This window comes from Tamandua tetradactyla, chromosome 4, assembly GCF_023851605.1.
Source record: "Tamandua tetradactyla isolate mTamTet1 chromosome 4, mTamTet1.pri, whole genome shotgun sequence".
Lineage (NCBI taxonomy): Eukaryota > Metazoa > Chordata > Mammalia > Pilosa > Myrmecophagidae > Tamandua > Tamandua tetradactyla.
The window spans coordinates 117,216,100-117,237,520 of NC_135330.1; the positions used below are offsets into that span (position 1 = coordinate 117,216,100).

At 39.3% G+C, this 21,421-nt stretch overlaps 1 protein-coding gene across 1 annotated transcript in view; it reads left to right on the forward strand.

Moving 5' to 3' along the window:
- The first annotated feature begins 544 nt into the window (after window positions 1–544).
- VWA8 (von Willebrand factor A domain containing 8) overlaps window positions 545–21,421 on the forward strand; it is a 631,595-nt gene continuing 610,718 nt past the window's right edge. The window contains exon 1 of the mRNA XM_077158362.1: window positions 545–693. The gene's annotated coding sequence lies outside the window, so the exon portion shown is untranslated. The remainder of the gene's footprint in view (window positions 694–21,421) is intronic.

Consider the following 21,421-nt stretch of genomic DNA (forward strand, 5'->3'; position numbering starts at 1 on the left):
AAATAAAAGTTTTTCTTTTACCCCATCCCGCATCCCTCCAAGGTAGCCAGGCTGACAAGTTGGCACACGTAACCCTCCATGCCTTCCCCAGTACTGACACAACCCACACCAACCCGAAGTCAGACATCTCCTTTCCTTGTAATATTATACATGTTACTCTGTTTTAAACTTAACAACACATCACTTTGAATGTATGGCATTCAAAGTCAATGAACGTAGACTAATTTATTCTTCCTCCCTCTAAAAAAATAAACTTTTAATTGAATAAATAGATGCACATGGGACAAAGTTCAAAGAATACAAAAGTCTATGCAACAAAATGTTGGTTTGCCTCCCATCCCAGACCCTCAGTTCTCCTCCCCAGAGGCAACTGACTATATAGTAACAGGAAGCTAAGAAGGGTTTTTCCTCTCTCTCTCTCTCTCAAGTTGGCTCACTAGGGTCCAGAGCTAAGAACAAAGACGCATTATTGACTCCACATTCTAAAGATCCATGTCACCATTTGGGGCTGGACACCCAGGGTTTACTAGAGCTGGCAGAGGGGGCCTTAGCACTCACGAGCGGGTGTCCCAGTATATAAGGAGGGCTGGGGAGAGAAGAGAAGAGTGGAGAGAGTCACCAGCATCGGCGGCCTTAACTGGAGAGAAAAGGCAATTTTCTTACACTCCCATCAGCAGAATACAGCACCAGCCGGTACCGGTAGTTAATTCATATCTGGATTCCTGGACCTGCCAAGGAAACTGAGGGGGTGGTGGTGGTAGGAATTGAAGGGCTCAGTCCTGAGATCTCACATAAAGCATCGATGGAAAAGAGGGATGGAGTTTGGGGGGAGTTTTAAATAAGATTTACAACTAAGGAGGGGTTGAATTTTCAAGCTGAAAGTGAATAGAAATGTCTGGAATCCTTCCATTAAGGAAAGATAAAGATATCTGGTGGCAAGGTATAAGGCAATGATTAAAAATAAAACAAACCTTAACAAACCTAGTTTTTGAAGGTAGTAATCAGGGATCTGGTCTTAACCATCAGAGGCAATTGCCGGAAATCTTGCTCATAGAATGACACGCGCCAATGATTACAGAAATGCAGGTTTAGTTACATTTATTTGATTCTATCATGTTAAAAAGAAGATAAGGCAAAGTTAAATTCACCTGTTATATTCATACAATGCACAGGAATATTCTGGGGCCAACAGAGCTTCTACTCTTGTATTCAAATTCTATTGCTAACTAGTGCTGATGATGGAAATGGCCTCCTGCAAAAGCAATCTCTAATTGAAATGTCATTAATTGGAGCTGTAACATATATTTTGGTTCTCCTTTTATATTTAAAATACGTGATGAATCTAACATCATGATCAAACATATCTTTCTACATTTCAGTCTCCTTAAGAAAAGAGTGAAATTTACTTCTCTTTTTAAAATCCCCTCCAGCACCTATTACTGTTTTCTAATCTTGGAGGCTGCTGAGGGAGCAGGTGATCAGTAATCAGCTGGGAAATTAAAATAATGCTGAATGGAAGGGCCACCTTCCTCCACCATCTGCCTAAAAAAAAAATAAAACAAAGATAAAAACTCTCAAAATCTACTGAACTGAAACTGCTTAATAAACAGTTTTACGACACACATAGTACTCTAAAAAACATTCACACACACACACATACAAGGGAACTTAGGATGCTCTTGTGGTTTTTACTTTATGATTTTAGGAATCACCCTGTATTATTATATATAATTTTTGGGGGGTGGTGCATGGTCCAGGAATCGAACCTGGGTCTCCCACATGGAAGGCGAGCATTCTATCACTGAACCACCCATGCACCCTGTATTATTATAGATATCTTTAACTGTCACTCCCATAAAATTCTCTAACTTTGCTTTCAAAATAATTCCAATCTCTAGGGAAATACATGGCTCTTGATTCTGCCTTCCTTCTCTATCATTCAAGTGTCTTTTATTCACACCTGCTCAGGCCCTTGACCTCGTTTCCTTTATGGATCTTTGAAGGGATGCATTTTCCCCAAGTTTCTTTCCGATTTTTCTTGCTTCACAGATTCCCCTCACTTTTAGCATATAGTGATGATGGATTATCATTTAGCATGATCCTTCTCTAGCTGTACTAAACTTTTAGTTAGGGTCTATGAAACACCTTGCGGTATTTCTACAATAGTCACAGGACTGCATTGCATTTGTAGAAGAGTCTTAAGTAGTGTCATTTTGAACAGGTATATACAGTTGAGTTTCAGTATTGTGTCCCTGATCATATTCTTTCCCTGCTTTAACTGCACACTCCAAGGAGAAAGAAAGGGAATGATCGTTTATTGAGAAACTGAAATAGGCTGAAAACAGTATCGGAAAACTAACTCGGAATCCTCTGGTCACAGGGTCTTTCAGTCAGATGTTATTATCGTCATTTTATCGAGGAGAAAGCTAAAGCTTCAACTAATATTAATCTGCCTGGGCCATCCTTCTCTCTCTGTACTCCCCCTTTGGTAATTTTCACTCACATTTTGAACTTTAAATATTTTTGTTTCTCTTTTATTGACTCGTCATCTTTTCTCAAGGTGACATCGCTCTCTTTTTGTGATTGCTGATATCTTCAAATTCTTGTTTGCTTTGGGTTACAACTAAGGTCGCTTTGACTGTTCTTTCTCTTTTGATTAAAAAAAGTATTTTTGTAACATATATATATATATAACATGGCATTTGCTATTTAAAAAATTTTCAGTATATTATCAGTGGCATTAATTACATTTACAGTGGTGTGCTACCATCACCACCATCCATTATCAAAATGTTTTCCTGACCCCAAACAGTATTTCTGCACCCATTAAGCAATAATTCCCCTTTCCTCCTATTCCCAGCCCCTGGTAACTTTTAATCTACTTTCTGTCTCTATGAATTTGCATATTCTAGATATTTTGTATAAGTGGGCTCATATAATGTTTGTTATTTTGTGTCTGGCCTATTTCACTCAGCATAATATTTCCAGGGTTCATTCATGTCATAACATGTATCAGAACTTCATTCCTTTTTTATGGCCGAATAATATTCCATTGTGTGTATATATCAAATTTGTTTATTCATAGCATCTGTTGATGGACACTTGGGTTGTTTCCACGGTTTGTTATTATGAATAACGCTGCTGTGAACATCTTTTGATTTTCACATATAATCATCACTAAACCTGATAATTATTCTTCTACTGTGGCCTCTGGATTTAATCTTCCTTTCATTATATTCAAGTCCTTAACACTCCATTTTCACATATGCTTAAGTTATTTATCCTCTCTAAGTCTGGTTTTCCATTTGTAAAACAGAGATAATAATGACAGGCCGTTAGTGAGCATGTAATCAAGGTTACCCAGGAGGCTGATAGAGGAAACAGAATTTGGTAACCAGTGTGGCAGGTCCTTCCCATCTCCTACCTTTGCTAGCCCTGAAGATGGTCCAAAGCACAGTTTGAAAACTATTGACCAGCAGAGAAACCCTATTTCTAAATAGAATTCAGCCTAAATAGTTCATAGGCTGTGTTTCCCAGGTGAATACTGCAGTGGCTGTGTTTCCCAGGTGAATACTGCAGTGGCTGTGTTTCCCAGGTGAATACTGCAGTGGCTGTGTTTCCCAGGTGAATACTGCAGTGGCTGTGTTTCCCAGGTGAATACTGCAGTGGCTGTGTTTCCCAGGTGAATACTGCAGTGGCTGTGTTTCCCAGGTGAATACCGCAGTGGCTGGCCTACCATGGGCATTCAATAACACTTGTGGGATGAGTATCCTTCAGGTCGGTCATATGTTGTCTAGGACATTTTTCCTGGTGACCTTGACCATAAATTATGTGTTTTCTCCACTCCGAATCTAGTCTGTAAGCTCCTGGAGGGAAAAATTTTTGTATATTTTGACTAAAGGTTTGATAATTGCTCATTAAACAAATTAATCCTTCTTCAGGAATTATTGCTATGATGATGTCCATAGAATAATTTACTGCAAGTGGTACAGTAGTGTTCTGGTTTGTTAGCTGCTGGAATGAGATATACCAGAAATGGAATGGCTTTTAAAAGGGGAATTTAATAAGTTGCAAGTTTACAGTTCTAAGGCTGTGAAAACATCTGATATTAAAGCAAGTCTATAAAAATGTCCAATCTAAGGCATCCAGGAAATGATACCTTGATTCCAGAGGGTCAATGAAGTTCAGGGTTTCTCTCTCACATGGAGAAACCCTGAACTTCATTGACCCTCTGGAATCAATGGAAAGGCACATGGAGAACATGGCGACGTCTGATAGCTTTCTCTCCAGGCTTCTTGTTTCATGAAGCTCCCCCAGTGGCGTTTTCCTTCTTCATCTCCAAAGGTCTCTGACTGCATGGGCTCTCGTGGTTCTCATCGTGCTGTGGCTCTGTGGCTCTCTCCAAAATGCTTCCTCTTTTAAAGGATTCCAGTAAACTAATCAAGCCCCCACCTGGAATGGTGGAGTCACAGCTTCATCTAATCAAAAAGTTAATACCCACAATTGGGCGTGTCATGTCTCTATGGAGATAATCTAATCAAATGCTTCCAACCTACATTATTGAATAGGGATGAAAAGAAACGGTTGCTTCTACAAGTGGATCAGGATAAAAACATGGCTTTTCTAGGGTACAAATCCTTTCAAAACAGCACAAATAGTTTAAAGAAAGCTAAACTACTAGACAAAATAAAGATATCACACAAGATTTGCTCAGAACACAAATAATTTACAATGGCAATTTTAGATAAGTATTTGCAATCAAAACTGGGGGTCTAAAGGGTTAGGACATGTGGAGAGTCAGTAGTTTTGATAAAGCATTAAGAGTCACCTGTGTGTTGAGAGCTCATTTTTGAAGTTGTTGGTGAATTTACATTTTAATATGCTACATATGTACTAACATTTCTATCTTTCCAGTGATGGTCAGTGAGTTTGGCATATATCTCAGGTGATGAGGAAGTGTATTCTCTCCTTCCTCTTTTATTCCCACTCGCAACTATAAATATAAGTGACTGTTTCTTACAACCACTTGGTTCTGAGAAAATGGTTTCTTCCTGGTTTTCTGCCCCATCCACGCCTACTTTCCTCTTTGCCACCTATTTTGATTCTGTTTTCCCCAGACCTAACCACTTTCTACTTATCCTTTAGCTTCTATTGAGAATATGTCTTTAAAAAATTACCACTAAATGGTAGTGATTAAGCATCTAACTGCATCAAGCATAGTTCCTAGTCTGTAGTCTTAAAGAAGTAATGGCAAAGAACCTAGCAAAAGTCACAGGAATTGACAATAAGTGACAGAAATAACAAAGACTTAAAATATAAAGGGCTACAGTGGCTCAGTAGGCAGAGTTCTCGCCTGCCATGCCGGAGACGCCGGCTTGCTTCCCAGTGCCCGCCCATGCAAAAAAACAAAACAACAAAACAAAACAAAATATAAAGGAAACCAAAAGTCTAAGCTGTTAACCCATTAAAGTGAGCTGTGATGACAATAACTAAATGTCAGTAGCTTTATATTTTTTACTAACCACATTATCTATGGTTTGTATCATGTTTTCGGGGTGCTAGTGGGAGTAAGACAGTCATCACCAAGCTTTGCTAATTTCTTGAGATTTGTTAAGGACATAGAAGGAAGAACAGTATTATTCATTCAATACATACTTAATGAGCCTTTACTCACCAAGCAGTTGCCAGGCACTTGGATATAGTGGTCGACCAGACAGCCCCCCTAAAGGTAAACAAGTGTTTACAGACTGTGATAAGCGCTGTGAGATAGAAAGTAGGTAGAAGGAGGCCTATTTTACACAGATAAACAAGGAAGCCTTCACCGAGACGCAGTATTGTTTGCAGAGACCGGAAACTGAGAAAGAACCAGTTATGGAAATATGTCTATTATTCCTTCTTTCAATGTTTGTAGGGCTTATTCTGTTATTATTATTATTTTTAACTTCTTGCATTTGAAAATGAGCTCATTAGCTTTTAGCCTTGGAGCACAGCGTGGATTTAGCTCCATGTCACAATTTTAATATGTAGCATTTTCATTATTGTTCAGTTCCAAATGCTTCTTTGACTTTAATTTTGATTTCTTTGTTGACCCACAAGGATTGAGAAGCATATATTTTTTTAACTTTTTATTTTGAAATACTTTCAAACTTATAGGGCGGTTACAAAAATAGTACAAACCCATACAGAGAACTCCAATGTACCCCTACTATCCCCAGCAGACACCCAGATCCACCAATTTTAACATTTTGTCATATTTGCCTTTTCATTCTTTGTCTGTCTGTCTGTCTGTCTATCTATCTATCTACCTATCTCTCTACCTACCTACCTACCTACCTACCTTCCTATCTGTCTGTCTGTCTACCTATCTATCTATCATGTCTATTTATCAATTAATTTCTGAACACTTGAGTGTAGGTTGTACGCTCCTTGAACTCTTAATGCTGCCATATCCATTTCCTAAGAAAAAGGGTATTCTGTGCTTAGACAATTTCATTACAAAGAAAAGTAAGGAAGTGATTACCATGACGCAACTTTTATTAAGGAGGGAGAGGAGGTTACTGGGAGGTGGTAGAAGAGAGATTTCTGGGTGCTCCTTGCCAGTGGTCTACTTTTAAACCTTGGTGGTTGTTACATGACTGGTCACAATGTGATCATTCATTGAGCTGTACATTCTCATTTTGTGAACTTTCCTAATTGCGTATTATATTTCACAATAGATGCTTTTAGAAGTGTATGACTTCTCTAAAAGCCTTCTTGACCAAAAGGGGGAAGAGAGAAATGAGACAAAATAAAGTTTCATTGGTTGAGACATTTCAAACAGAGACAAGAGATTATTCTTATTCTCAGTATTATTATGATCAAGAGGTTATCCAATAAGGATAATAAGATATCCTTATTTAGTTTTTAGTGTGTTAGAATAGCTAGAAGGAATAAAAATCCAAGTTAAATAAAGAAAGAAGAATAGAAATAAAAATATATAAATAAAAAATTAAAAAAAAAAAGAATAGCTAGAAGGAAATACCAGCAATTGTTGAATATATTCCCGCAGCCTTGATTCTTTTTTGTTTTTTTAATTAATTTTTTAATTAAAAAAGTATATAACAACAAACAAACGCAAGCATTCTTTTTTTTTTTTTACATGGGCAGGCACCGGGAAGCGAAACCAGGTCCTCTGGCATGGCAGGCAAGCGTTCTTGCCTGCTGAGCCACCGTGGCCCACCCAAATGCAAACATTCTTTTTTTTTTTTTTCTTTTTTATAGATCAGATGCAGCTTCATTCAGCGTTCCAACATAATTACATTACAATTAGGCAGTATTGTGCTGACCATTTTTTTTTTAGACATCATACCATTCTACATATGCAATCAGTAATTCTTAACATCATCACATAGATGCATGATCATCGTTTCTTAGTACATTTGCATCGGTTTAGAAGAACTAGCAGTATAACAGAAAAAAATATAGAATGTTAATATAGAGAAAAAAAATAAAAGTAATAATAATAAGAACAAAACAAACAAAACAAAACAAAACAAGAACCTATAGCTCGGATGCAGCTTCGTTCAGTATTTTAACATGATTACTTTACAATTAGGTATTATTGTGGTCCATTTTTGAGTTTTTGTATCTAGTCCTATTGCACAGTCTGTATTCCATCAGCTCCAATTACCCATTATCTTACCCTGTTTCTAACTCCTGCTGAACTCTGTTACCAATGACATATTCCAAGTTTATTCTCGAGTGTCGATTCACATCATTGGGACCATACAGTATTTGTCTTTTAGTTTTTGGCTAGACTCACTCAGCATAATGTTCTCTAGGTCCATCCGTGTTATTACATGCTTCATAAGTTTATCTTGCCTTAAAGCTGCATAATATTCCATCGTATGTATATACCACAGTTTGTTTAGCCACTCGTCTGTTGATGGACATTTTGGCTGTTTCCATCTCTTTGCAATTGTAAATAACGCTGCTATAAACATTGGTGTGCAAACGTCTGTTTGAGTTTTTGCCTTTAATTCCTTTGAGTAGATTCCCAGCAATGGTATTGCTGGGTCGTATGGCAATTCTATATTCAGCTTTTTGAGGAACCACCAAACTGCTTTCCACAGTGGTTGCACCATTTGACATTCCCACCAACAGTGGATAAGTGTGCCTCTTTCACCGCATCCTCTCCAGCACTTGTCATTTTCTGTTTTGTTGATAATGGCCATTCTGGTGGGTGTGAGATGATATCTCATTGTGGTTTTGATTTGCATTTCTCTAATGGCCAGGGACATTGAGCATCTCTTCATGTGTCTTTTGGCCATTTGTATTTCCTCCTCTGAGAGGTGTCTATTCAAGTCTTTTTCCCATTTTGTAATTGGGTTGGCTATCTTTTTGTTGTTGAGTTGAACAATCTCATTATAAATTCTGGATACTAGACCTTTATCTGATATGTCGTTTCCAAATATTGATTCCCATTGTGTAGGCTGTCTTTCTACTTTCTTGATGAAGTTCTTTGATGCACAAAAGTGTTTAATTTTGAGGAGTTCCCATTTATTTATTTCCTTCTTCAGTGCTCTTGCTTTAGGTGTAAGGTCCATAAAACCGCCTCCAATTGTAAGATTCATAAGATATCTCCCTACATTTTCTTCTAACTGTTCTATGGTCTTAGACCTAATGTTTAGATCTTTGATCCATTTTGAGTTAACTTTTGTGTAGGGTGTGAGAGATGGGTCTTCTTTCATTCTTTTGCATATGGATATCCAGTTCTCTAGGCACCATTTATTGAAGAGACTGTTCTATCCCAGGTGAGTTGGCTTGACTGCCTTATCAAAGATCAAATGTCCATAGATGAGAGGGTCTATATCTGAGCACTCTATTCGATTCCATTGGTCGATATATCTATCTTTATGCCAATACCATGCTGTTTTGACCACTGTGGCTTCATAATATGCCTTAAAGTCAGGCAGTGCAAGACCTCCAGCTTCGTTTTTTTTCCTCAAGATGTTTTTAGCAATTCGGGGCACCCTGCCCTTCCAGATAAATTTGCTTATTGGTTTTTCTATTTCTGAAAAATAAGTTGTTGGGATTTTGATTGGTATTGCATTGAATCTGTAAATCAATTTAGGTAGGATTGTCATCTTAACTATATTTAGTCTTCCAATCCATGAACACGGTATGCCCTTCCATCTGTTTAGGTCTTCTGTGATTTCTTTTAGCAGTTTTTTGTAGTTTTCTTTATATAGGTTTTTTGTCTCTTTAGTTAAATTTATTCCTAGGTATTTTATTCTTTTAGTTGCAATTGTAAATGGGATTCGTTTCTTGATTTCCCCCTCCGCTTGTTCATTGCTAGTGTATAGAAATGCTACAGATTTTTGAATGTTGATCTTGTAACCTGCTACTTTGCTGTACTCATTTATTAGCTCTAGTAATTTTGTTGTGGATTTTTCCGGGTTTTCAATGTATATTATCATATCGTCTGCAAACAGTGATAGTTTTACTTCTTCCTTTCCAATTTTGATGCCTTGTATTTCTTTTTCTTGTCTAATTGCTCTGGCTAGAACCTCCAACCCAATGTTGAATAATAGTGGTGATAGTGGACATCCTTGTCTTATTCCTGATCTTAGGGGGAACGTTTTCAATTTTTCCCCATTAAGGATGATATTAGCTGTGGGTTTTTCATATATTCCCTCTATCATTTTAAGGAAGTTCCCTTGTATTCCTATCCTTTGAAGTGTTTTCAACAGGAAAGGATGTTGAATCTTGTCAAATGCCTTCTCTGCATCAATTGAGATGATCATGTGATTTTTCTGCTTTGATTTGTTGATATGGTGTATTACATTAATTGATTTTCTTATGTTGAACCATCCTTGCATACCTGGGATGAATCCTACTTGGTCATGATGAATAATTCTTTTAATGTGTTGTTGGATACGATTTGCTAGAATTTTATTGAGGATTTTTGCATCTATATTCATTAGAGAGATCGGCCTGTAGTTTTCTTTTCTTGTAATATCTTTGCCTGGTTTTGGTATGAGGGTAATGTTGGCGTCATAGAATGAATTAGGTAGTTTTCCCTCCACTTCGATTTTTTTGAAGAGTTTGAGGAGAGTTGGTACAAATTCTTTCTGGAATGTTTGATAGAATTCACATGTGAAGCCATCTGGTCCTGGACTTTTCTTTTTAGGAAGCTTTTGAATGACTGCTTCAATTTCTTTACTTGTGATTGGTTTGTTGAGGTCATCTATCTCTTCTTGAGTCAAAGTTGGTTGTTCATGTCTTTCCAGGAACCCGTCCATTTCATCTAAATTGTTGTATTTATTAGCGTAAAGTTGTTCATAGTATCCTGTTATTACCTCCTTTATTTCTGTGAGGTCAGTAGTTATGTCTCCTCTTCCATTTCTGATCTTATTTATTTGCATCCTCTCTCTTCTTCTTTTTGTCAATCTTGCTAAGGGCCCATCAATCTTATTGATTTTCTCATAGAACCAACTTCTGGCCTTATTGATTTTCTCTATTGTTTTCATGTTTTCAATTTCATTTATTTGTGCTCTAATCTTTGTTATTTCTTTCCTTTTGCTTGCTTTGGGGTTAGCTTGCTGTTCTTTCTCCAGTTCTTCCAAATGGATAGTTAATTCCTGAATTTTTGCCTTTTCTTCTTTTCTGATATAGGCATTTAGAGCAATAAATTTCCCTCTTAGCACTGCTTTGCTGCGTCCCATAAGTTTTGATATGTTGTGTTTTCATTTTCATTCACCTCGAGGTATTTGCTAATTTCTCTAGCAATTTCTTCTTTGACCCACTCGTTGTTTAAGAGTGTGTTGTTGAGCCTCCACGTATTTTTGAATTTTCTGGCACTCTGCCTATTATTGATTTCCAACTTCATTCCTTTATGGTCCGAGAAAGTGTTGTGTATGATTTCAATCTTTTTAAATTTGTTAAGACTTGCTTTGTGACCCAGCATATGGTCTATCTTTGAGAATGATCCATGAGCACTTGAGAAAAAGGTGTATCCTGCTGTTGTGGGATGTAATGTCCTATAAATGTCTATTAAGTCTAGTTCATTTATAGTAATATTCAGATTCTCTATTTCTTTGTTGATCCTCTGTCTAGATGTTCTGTCCATTGATGAGAGTGGTGAGTTGAAGTCTCCAACTATTATGGTATATGAGTCTATTTCCCTTTTCAGTGTTTGCAGTGTATTCCTCACATATTTTGGGGCATTCTGGTTCGGTGCATAAATATTTATGATTGTTATGTCTTCTTGTTTAATTGTTCCTTTTATTAGTATATAGTGTCCTTCTTTGTCTCCTTTAACTGTTTTACATTTGAAGTCTAATTTGTTGGATATTAGTATAGCCACTCCTGCTCTTTTCTGGTTGTTATTTGCATGAAATATCTTTTCCCAACCTTTCACTTTCAACCTATGTTTATCTTTGTGTCTAAGATGTGTTTCCTGTAGACAGCATATAGAAGGATCCTGTTTTTTAATCCATTCTGCCAATCTATGTCTTTTGATTGGGGAATTCAGTCCATTGACATTTAGTGTTATTACTGTTTGGATAATATTTTCCTCTAACATTTTGCCTTTTGTATTATATATATCATATCTGATTTTCCTTCTTTCTACACTCTTTTCCATATCTCTCTCTTCTGTCTTTTTGTATCTGACTCTAGTGCTCCCTTTAGTATTTCTTGCAGAGCTGGTCTCTTGGTCACAAATTCTTTCAGTGACTTTTTGTCTGAGAATGTTTTAATTTCTCCCTCATTTTTGAAGGATAATTTTGCTGGATATAGGAGTCTTGGTTGGCAGTTTTTCTCTTTTAGTATTTTAAATATATCATCCCACTGTCTTCTAGCTTCCATGGTTTCTGCTGAGAAATCTACACAAAGTCTTATTGGGTTTCCCTTGTATGTAATGGATTGTTTTTCTCTTGCTGCTTTCAAGATCTTCTCTTTCTCTTTGACCTCTGACATTCTAACTAGTAAGTGTCTTGGAGAACGCCTATTTGGGTCTAATCTCTTTGGGGTGCGCTGCACTTCTTGGATCTGTAATTTTAGGTCTTTCATAAGAGTTGGGAAATTTTCAGTGAAAATTTCTTCCATTAGTTTTTCTCCTCCTTTTCCCTTCTCTTCTCCTTCTGGGACACCCACAACACGTATATTTGTGCGCTTCATATTGTCCTTGAGTTCCCTGATACCCTGTTCAAATTTTTCCATTCTTTTCCCTATAGTTTCTGTTTCTTTTTGGAATTCAGATGTTCCATCCTCCAAATCACTAATTCTATCTTCTGTCTCTTTAAATCTATCATTGTAGCTATCCATTATTTTTTCTATGTTTGCTACTTTATCCTTCACTTCCATAAGTTCTGCGATTTGTTTTTTCAGTTTTTCTATTTCTTCTTTATGTTCAGCCCATGTCCTCTTCATGTCCTCCCTCAATTTATCGATTTCATTTTTGAAGAGGTTTTCCATTTCTGTTCGTATATTCAGCATTAGTTGTCTCAGCTCTTGTGTCTCATTTGAGGTATTGGTTTGTTCCTTTGACTGAGCCATATTCTCAATCTTTTGAGCGTGGACAGTTATCTTCTGCTGCTGGCGTCTGGGCATTTATTCAGATTTCTCTGGGTGTTGGACCCAGCAAGGTTGTAAGATTTTTCTGTGAAATCTCTGGGATCTGTTTTTCTTATCTTGCCCAGTACGTGGCGCACGTGGCACACGTTTGTCTCAAGTGTTTGGAATGGGTCTCCCCCAGTCACTGATCTCTGTGGCCTGGGGATTTCGGATCCAATTCTCTCCGTTGGTTCAGGGGCCGCACGTGGTGGGGGCGTCAGCTGCCGCGGCTTGAGGGGACCCTGTGGCTGGTTGCGGGCCACAGCGGGCCTGGGGGATTCCCCACCGGACCAGGAAGCCTCCCGTGGGGGGGGGCTACCGCGGCTTGGATAGCCCTCCTATCCGAGACTCGTATCCGCGGACTCGAAGCAGAGACTCGAAGCCGCCCGCAAAAGAGGGGTGCCGCCTGCCTCGGCTTGGGAAACTTGCTTCTCCAATACTCTCAGCCGGCCCGGAAAGGAGGGAGGGAGTAGCTCGGACCACCGCAGCTGCCGCTGATCGGGAAATCGCGCGCCGCTCGGGGGTCTCACCGCAGCCGAGCCTCGCAGTCAGTCTAGCCAGCCCAGACTTTGGATAGCCCTCTGATCTGAGATTCGTAGCCGCGGACTCAAAGCCGAGACTCGAAGCTGCCCTCAAAAGAAGGGCACTGCCTGCCTCGGCTTGGGAAACTTGCTTCTCCGATACTCTCAGCTGGCCCGGGGAAGGAGGGAGGGATTAGCTCGGACCGCCGCAGCTGCGGCTGCTCGGCAAATTGCACGCTGCTCAGGGGTCTCGCCGCAGCCAAGAGTCGCAGTCAGACTTGCCAGCCCAGACTTTGGATAGCCCTCTGATCCGAGACTCGTAGCTGTGGACTCGAAGCCGAGACTCGAAGCCGCCCGCAAAAGTGTGGCGCCGGCCACCTTGGCTGGGAAGCTTGTCTCTCCGCGTCTCTCAGCCAGCCCGGGAAGGAGGGAGGGATTAGCTCGGACCGCCGCAGCTGCGGCCGCTCGGGGGTCTCGCTGCTGTCAAGTCTCGCAGTCAGACTTGCCAGCCCAGACTTTGGATAGCCCTCTGATCCGAGACTCGTAGTCGCGGACTCGAAGCCGAGACTCGAAGCCGCCCGCAAAAGTGTGGCGCCGGCCGCCTTGGCTGGGAAGCTTGTCTCTCCGTGTCTCTCAGCCAGCCCGGGAAGGAGGGAGGGATTAGCTCGGAGCGCCGCAGCTGCGGCTGCTCAGGAAATCGCCCGCCGCTCAGGGATCTCACTCACCACAGCCGAGTTTCGCAGTCAGACTAACCAGCCCAGACTGGGTTACGCTGTGTGTCCATTCCCTGCTGTAGCCCCAGGAGCTGTTCTGTACTGTTTCTGTTCACCTATTAGTTGATTTGGAGTCGGAGGAACTAAGACGCATGTACCTTACTAAGATGCCATCTTGGATCTCCCAAATGCAAACATTCTTAATGTATGATCATTCCGTTCTACATATATAATCAGTAATGTACAATATCATCATATAGTTGCATATCATCATTATGATCATTTCTTAGAACATTTGCATCCATTCAGAAAAAGAAATAAAAAGACAACAGAAAAAAATTCATGCATACCATACCCCTTACCCCTTCCTTTCATTGATCACTAGCATTTCAATCTAAATTTATTTTAACATGTGTTCCCCTTATTATTTATTTTTATTCCATTTGTTTTACTCCTCTGTTGATAAGGTAGATAAAAGAAGCATCAGACGCAAGGTTTTCACAATCACACAGTCACATTTTGAAAGCTATATCATTATACAATCATTTTCAAGAAACATGGCTACTGGAACACAGCTCTACATTTTCAGGCAGTTCCTTCCAGCTTCTCCATTACATCTCGACTAACAAGGTGGTATCTTGTGTAAGAATAACCTCCAGAATAACTTCTCTACTCTGTTTGGAATCTCAGAGCCATTGACACTTTATTTTGTCTCACTTCACTCTTCCCCCTTTTGGTCGAGAAGGTTTTCTCAATCCCTTGATGCTGAGACTCAGCTCATTCTAGGATTTCTGTCCCACACTGCCAGGAAGGTCCACACCCCTGGGAGTCGTGTCCCATGTAGACAGGGGGAGGGCAGTGAGTTTGCTTGTTGTGTTGGCTGGAGAGAGAGGTCACATCTGAGCAACAAAAGAGGTTCTCTTGGGGGTGACTCTTAGGCCTAATTTTAAATAGGCTTGACCTATCCTTTGTGGGGTTAAGTTTCATGTGAACAAACCCCATGATTGGGGGCTCAGCCTATAGCTTTGGTTGTTTGCACTGCTTGTGAGAATATCAAGAATTCAACTTGGGGAAGTTGAATTTTCCTCCTTTCTCACCATTCCCTGAAGGGAACTTTGCAAATACTTTTTTATTCACTGTTCAGATCACTTTCGGATTTATCAGGGCATCACTCTGGACAAACGAACAAAATCTCATGCCCTACTTAAGGTTCCATGTACTTATGGTGTCCACATAAGTTATATTAGGAAATGCACTAGTCAAAATATATTTTTTGTACCAAAAAAGCATTTTTTGCTTTAGTCTATTGAAACTTTTTTTTGTGATCTAACGTAGTCTGTTCTGGAGAGTGATCCGTGAGCACTTGAGAACAATGTTTCCTGCTATTGTGGGGTGTAATGTTCTGTAAATATCTGTTAAGTCTAGTTCATATATTGTTCTACTCAAAATCACTGTTTCCTTCCTAATCCTTTGTCTAGATGTTACATCCATTGATGAGAGTGCTGTATTGAATACTCTACCTATTATTATAGAAGTGTCTACTTCTCCCATCAGTGTTGTCAGTGTGTGCCTCATGCATTTTGGGGCACTCTGTCTCAGTGCATAAGTATTTATGATTATTATGTCTTCTCGATGAATTGTCCCTTTTATTAATACTGTTAGAAAAAATGTTGTACTTGAAAGTGAATAAACACTCATCTGAATATGGAGAAGAAAAGAATTTATTCACGATCTTGCAAGAATGGTGCTTGGTGCTCTAAACAATAGAATGCCAAAACGGTTGAACTTATGCCTAGCTCGCAGACCCTTCCCTGTTTCTCTGCTGATTGGATACTCCAGAGGTTACAGCCTTTCTGGATAGTCTAATTCTAATTCCAGCAGAAGGTTCCTGCTTTTGATTACACTTTATTTTTCAATGATCCCTGGCCATTACTTATTTAAACTTGTTTCCACCTGTTTAGCACCATTTGTAGGCTTACATCAGAGGTGCTCTCCTTCCTTGCCTGCAAAACTGGTTTGGGTTATTCTGCTGCCCTTTTCTACACCATCTTGTGTGAAAGCTAAACTTAATTTTCTCACAATACATTATGTCTTTGTCTCTTTTAATTGTTTTACATTTGAAGCCTAATTTATCTGATGTTAATAGCTATCCCTGCATTTTTCTGGTCATTGTTTGCATGAAATATCTTTTTCCAATGTTTCACTTTCAATCTATTTTTGTCCTTTGGTCTAAAATGAGTCTCCTGTAGACAGCATATAAATGGGTCCTGTTTTTAATCCATCCTGCCAGTCTATGTCTTTTGATTGGGGAGTTTAATCCATTGACATTTCATGTTATCACTATAAAGGCAGTACTTTCTTCTACCATTTTGACTTTTATTTTCTCTCTCTTATTTTCTCTCTCTCTCTCTCTTTTTACCCTTCCTCATAGTCTTCAATTCTACATTCTTATCCAAATATCTCTCTCCTGTCTTTTCCTATTTGTCTGTAGTGTTCCCATTAGTATACCTTATGGAACTGGTCTCTAGTTCACAAACTCAGTGTCTCTTTGTTTGAAAATATTTTAAACTTTCCCTCAATTTTGAAGGACAGTTCTGCCGTATATAGAATTCTTGGCTGGCACTTTTTACTTTTCAGTATCTTAAATGTATCATACCACTGCCTTCTTGCCTCAGTGGCTTCTGCTGAAAAATCCACACATAATCTTATCAAGATTCCCTTGTATGTGATGGATCACTTTTCTCTTGCTGCTTTCAGAATTCTCTTTGTATTTGATATTTGCCAATCTGATTATTAACTGTCTTGGAGTAGGTATATTCATATATATTCTTTTTGACATAAGCTGCCCTTCTTGTATCTGAAATTTTATGTCTTTCATAAGAGATGGGAAATTTTCAGTAATTATTTCCTCTGTTATTCTTTCTGCCTCTTTTCCCTTCTCTTTTCCTTTTGGGACACCCAGCACAGTATATTCATGCACTTCATTTTGTCATTGAGTTCCCTGAGACCCTGCCCATATTTTTTAACTCCTTTCCTATCTGTCCTTTTATATGTAGGATTTCAGTTGTCCTATCCTCTAGTTCACTAATCCTTTCTTTTACCTCTTCAAATCTGCTGTTGTAAGTCTCCATTGTATTTTTCATCTCTTCTATTGTGCCTTTCATGCCCATAAGTCCTGTGATTTGTTTGTCAAACTTCTGAGTTCTTCTTTATGGTCACCCAATGTCTTCTTTAAATCCATTCTTTCTTTTGCCATATCTTCCCTTAATTCATTTATTTGATTTTTAAATTTGATTTAATATGTCTGTTTGAGTGTCTTTAATTAGTTGTTTCAACTGTTGTATCTCATTTGAAGTATTAGTTTCTTCCTTTGACTGTGCCATATCTTTGTTTTACTTCAAATGACTCATAATTTTTTGTTGGTGTTTAAGTATCTGATTTTGTTGATTAGTTTATTCTGAAGGTCATTTTCTCTCTTTTATCTAGGGTTTTCTTGTTGGTTGGCTTTATCTTCTGTCTGTTCTTTGGCATTCAGTTCAAATTATTCTAGACCTCTAGCATAACTTCTGCTTAACTCATCAGAATTTTTCAACTCTCGTTTTTCTGGGTTTTGCCCTGCTGAAATGGAACCTTGTGTTTTGAGAGGTTCTTTTCAGATATGATCAACCGTAATAAAAATTTTCCAGACCATCAGGGTCAGGACTCAGATGGAGTGTGTAATCAGTATCATGTTTCTCTGATGATGAGATCCAGCAGGTTGTCAGAGTTTCCTGTGAAGCCTCTAGACTTTTTGCTTTTCCTTTCCTGCCTAGAGATGGCATTGTCAGCTTCAGCTCCTCATCGCTATAAAGTGATGTGGTGCTTTAAATTATAAGCAGACACTGTCCCTGCCAGGGGCATTCTTTAGACAGAGGCTGAGTTAGAAGTTAGGCTTAAGCTGTTTCTGTCTTACAGCCCCTAAGGTCTGAATTCTCTGAATGAAATCCACCACTTGAGCTTGGCCTTGTCCCCCCCAGCCCCCCTGCACCATTTTCTTTCCCTTGACTCCTTACTTTGTCTCTCAGATCTATCTTAACTTTGCCCTTGCCTGGGACAATGCTGACAATTGAAATGCCTAAAGCTTTCTCTAATGAGCTACTAAGAATAGTTTAAAAAGAAAAAAAATTCCTTTTCAGAGTCAGTCCCTAACCCACAAGGTTCATGAGTCAAGAACCAGATTGGTACTAGTTCTGTGTGTCCTTGTATTGGGGGAACAGCCCTTTTCCAGTATTCTGAGCTTGGCTGACTGCAAAACCCTCCACGTTGTTTTTCATCAGCCCTACCTCCTCTCTGCTGGAAAAGAACCCAGGGTTCCTTTTCTGCTTACTCTGGGCTTATCTGTGCTCAGCTTGTATTCAGCAGTCCAAATTTGTTGATTGAAATGGCAACTGGAGTTTGGTTGATCTATCTTCCCTTGCTCCTAGTAGAACTGCTAGAACTGCTAGAACTTTCCCATGGGGAAGAGTCTCCAATAGAGCCTACTGTGTCAGTGTGGGGAGTGGCCCAACCTTTGTAGCTTGGAGGCTTTATTTACAGTTCTGTGCTGTGATCTCAGTCCTTCCACCCATTCCAGACTGGTGTACGATGCGTGTCTGGTCACAGATGTCCCCCAAACAGTTGTTCCAGACAGTTCCTGGCTATTTGCTAGTTACTCTAGAGGACTAACCAAATTCCACATCTTCCTATGCTGCCATCTTTCTCCCCTCGTCTCCTGTTTCATAAACTTGAATTGAGTTAGTGTTATGAGAGGGCTTTCCTTGAATGCCAGAAACCAAGAAAAGGAAGAAGGAGGAGGAGGAGGGGAAGAAAAAAATTAGAAGGAAAAGGAGAAAAAGAGAAGGAGGAGGAGACAGAAGAAGAGGAGAAAAAGAACATACTCTTTCCAATATTGGCAGATTGACTGTGCATGTGTGCTCTCCCTCAGGGCTGGTCTGTACAGAGTAACTCTCAAGCACATCTTGGGAACATGTTCATCTGGCCCAACCAGTCTAGTGGTGGCCTGAGGGACTTGAACTAAGACACTTATCACAGGTTCACAGTCCCAGAACTTACCCTGTGAGGAAGGCAGTCGACAGAGTTCTCCTACAGAACACTGGGAGAGCAGACAAGTTGCTGCTTGAGGTACAGGATTGCTGGCTATAGGATATTCGGTTTAGTACCTGGGACTAAGAAAAGAGGGAAGAGAGGACAGATAGAGCTGTGTAAACAGGGAATACTTAGGGCTACATGGACTTGCCCAAGACAAGGCGCATGCACAAAAAGGATCACAGTAAGCCTCTGAACTTTGGCCTGGAACTATTCTCTAAACTTTAAAAAAATTTATTTATTATTTTTTAAAAATATTTTTATTGATAAAACTTAACATACAAACATACAAACATTCTTAGCATACAAACATTCCATACATGGTGTGCAATTAATGGCTCACAATATCCTCACATAGTTGTATATTCATCACCATGATCATTTTTTTTTCAACATTTGCATCACTCCAGAAAAAGAAATAAAAAAGAAAAAACTCATACATATATCATACTCCTTGCCCCTCCCTCTCATGGACCGCTAGTATTTCCATCTACCCAATTTATTTTAACCTTCATTCCCCCATTATTTGTCTATTTTTTATCCATATTTTTTACTCATCTGTCCATACCCTAGATAAAAGGAGCTTCACACACAAGGTTTTCACAATCATACAGTCACATTGTAAAAATGACATAGGCATATATTCTTAAAGGAAAAAAGTTTCTCTCTACCTAGAATCAAGCAGGGAGATGTGATTTCTTGCTGTGTGTGACACTTTTTTCTTCCTAGTCAAACATTTATCCAGGTGCATGGCACCTCTTCAATCCTGACTGTATGCAGGAGGCTCAATCCTCTTTCCAGCCATGTCTGTGCTCTCTGCAAGCTGTGGGCCGCAAGCTCAGTGGATATCCTCAGGGCACCCAGTTGTGCTCTCTACCTTCGCAGACATTTATTCCTGGTATTGGAGAATTTCCACCACTTTCTTACAAATTTAGAAATTCATTTAAAATGCTGTTTTAAAATATTTCATCTAGCATTATCAGGTATTTTGTAGTGGGAGGGTTAGCATCTGGAAACATTGTATGCTTAAATCTAGTATATCCTTTCTTACCTCTTTCCCTCTCTCTCCCATATTTAACTTGTCATATTTTTTTTTCTTGGTATCTCTTGTTTCATAAAGGCAAGGTCTTGCATCTTTCTTGAGCATTGAAGACAGTATTTTTTGCTTTCCTGTTTTCTGCAATACATTTTCAGTGGCTTACTTACCTCATTTTCTTGGTTCCACAGTATTTTTGATAGACTCTATTTCCCCTTTACATTAATTCTTGAATATAGAACAGTCTATCCAGGCACAGTGTTTGCCCACAGGCAGAGTGCTCAAATTGTCTTTGGCCTTCTTGTTTGCCTAGTTGGGTGTGGGTCAAATTCCCTTCCCAGATCTTAAGGTGTAGCTCTGCTGGACTTAGAGAAGTTAAACATCCTATCCTACCTCCCTACCATATCCTGAAAAATGCAGTTCAAGAAAAGATATAGTTCCAAGTCTTCCCAGGGCTGCTTTTCCTCCCATGCCCTTGTCTAAGAACATTTCTTGATGGAAAGGGGCCATTAAATCTGTCTCTTCCTTCCTCTTCTCTCCAATTTCCTGCTCAGTTTTTGTTGTTGTTGTTGTTGTTGTTTGTGGATAGGGGAGTGATTCTAAATTGTTTTCAAAGAAATACTGAAGGGGATGCAGAGGTGGGTTAGTCTTAGCAGCAAAACAGAGCCCCAGAGAAGACTGTTGTCCAGCTTTGTGACCAGCATGTCTGATGTGTAGGTGATCTCCTGTGGATCTTACTAAAAATGCCTATTTGGGGGCCCTTTGCAGACCTACAGACTCACAATTTGAGTGGATGTGTATGGTGGAAGGAAGACTGGGAATTTGAATTTTATTGAGCTTTCCAGATGATTAGTATGCACACTAATATCTAGAAACAACTCTGCATGGACCTTTGGTTTCTCCGCTGCAATGGACATTAAGGAGAAATAAAGCAGCTATCTTCTTCAATTGGACATACCATGGATGGGTCATTGATTCCATTTTCCCATCCATTTACATTAGTGTGGTTGGAGAAAAATTTTCCTTCCAGACTCTGGAAATAGCTTGACAATTGGTCCCAGTTTTTTGTAGAGTAATTTTTTTTTCAAAGTATGTGAACAGGTATTTAAGTGACAATTTGAGAGAAGTTATGTGGAAGTTGTGATGGATGTCTTTTAAAACCAAACAGCTTTAGTTCATCTTTAAAAGGATGACCACAATCTATTCTTTCCCATCAGCCTCATTGCCACCAGCAAGGATGTGACAGAGTCTCCAGCAGAGATTATATTTTATGCTATATAGCTAGAACCTAATGCGGTCTTCCCTATTCAATTCATAGTGCATGCAGGTGCCTAAAATATCATCAAAACGTCCAGTCACTACCAAATCTGCCTGTAAGATAAAATCCCAGTCCTTCATTCAGGCATTCTAGAGTCTGTACTCCATTATCT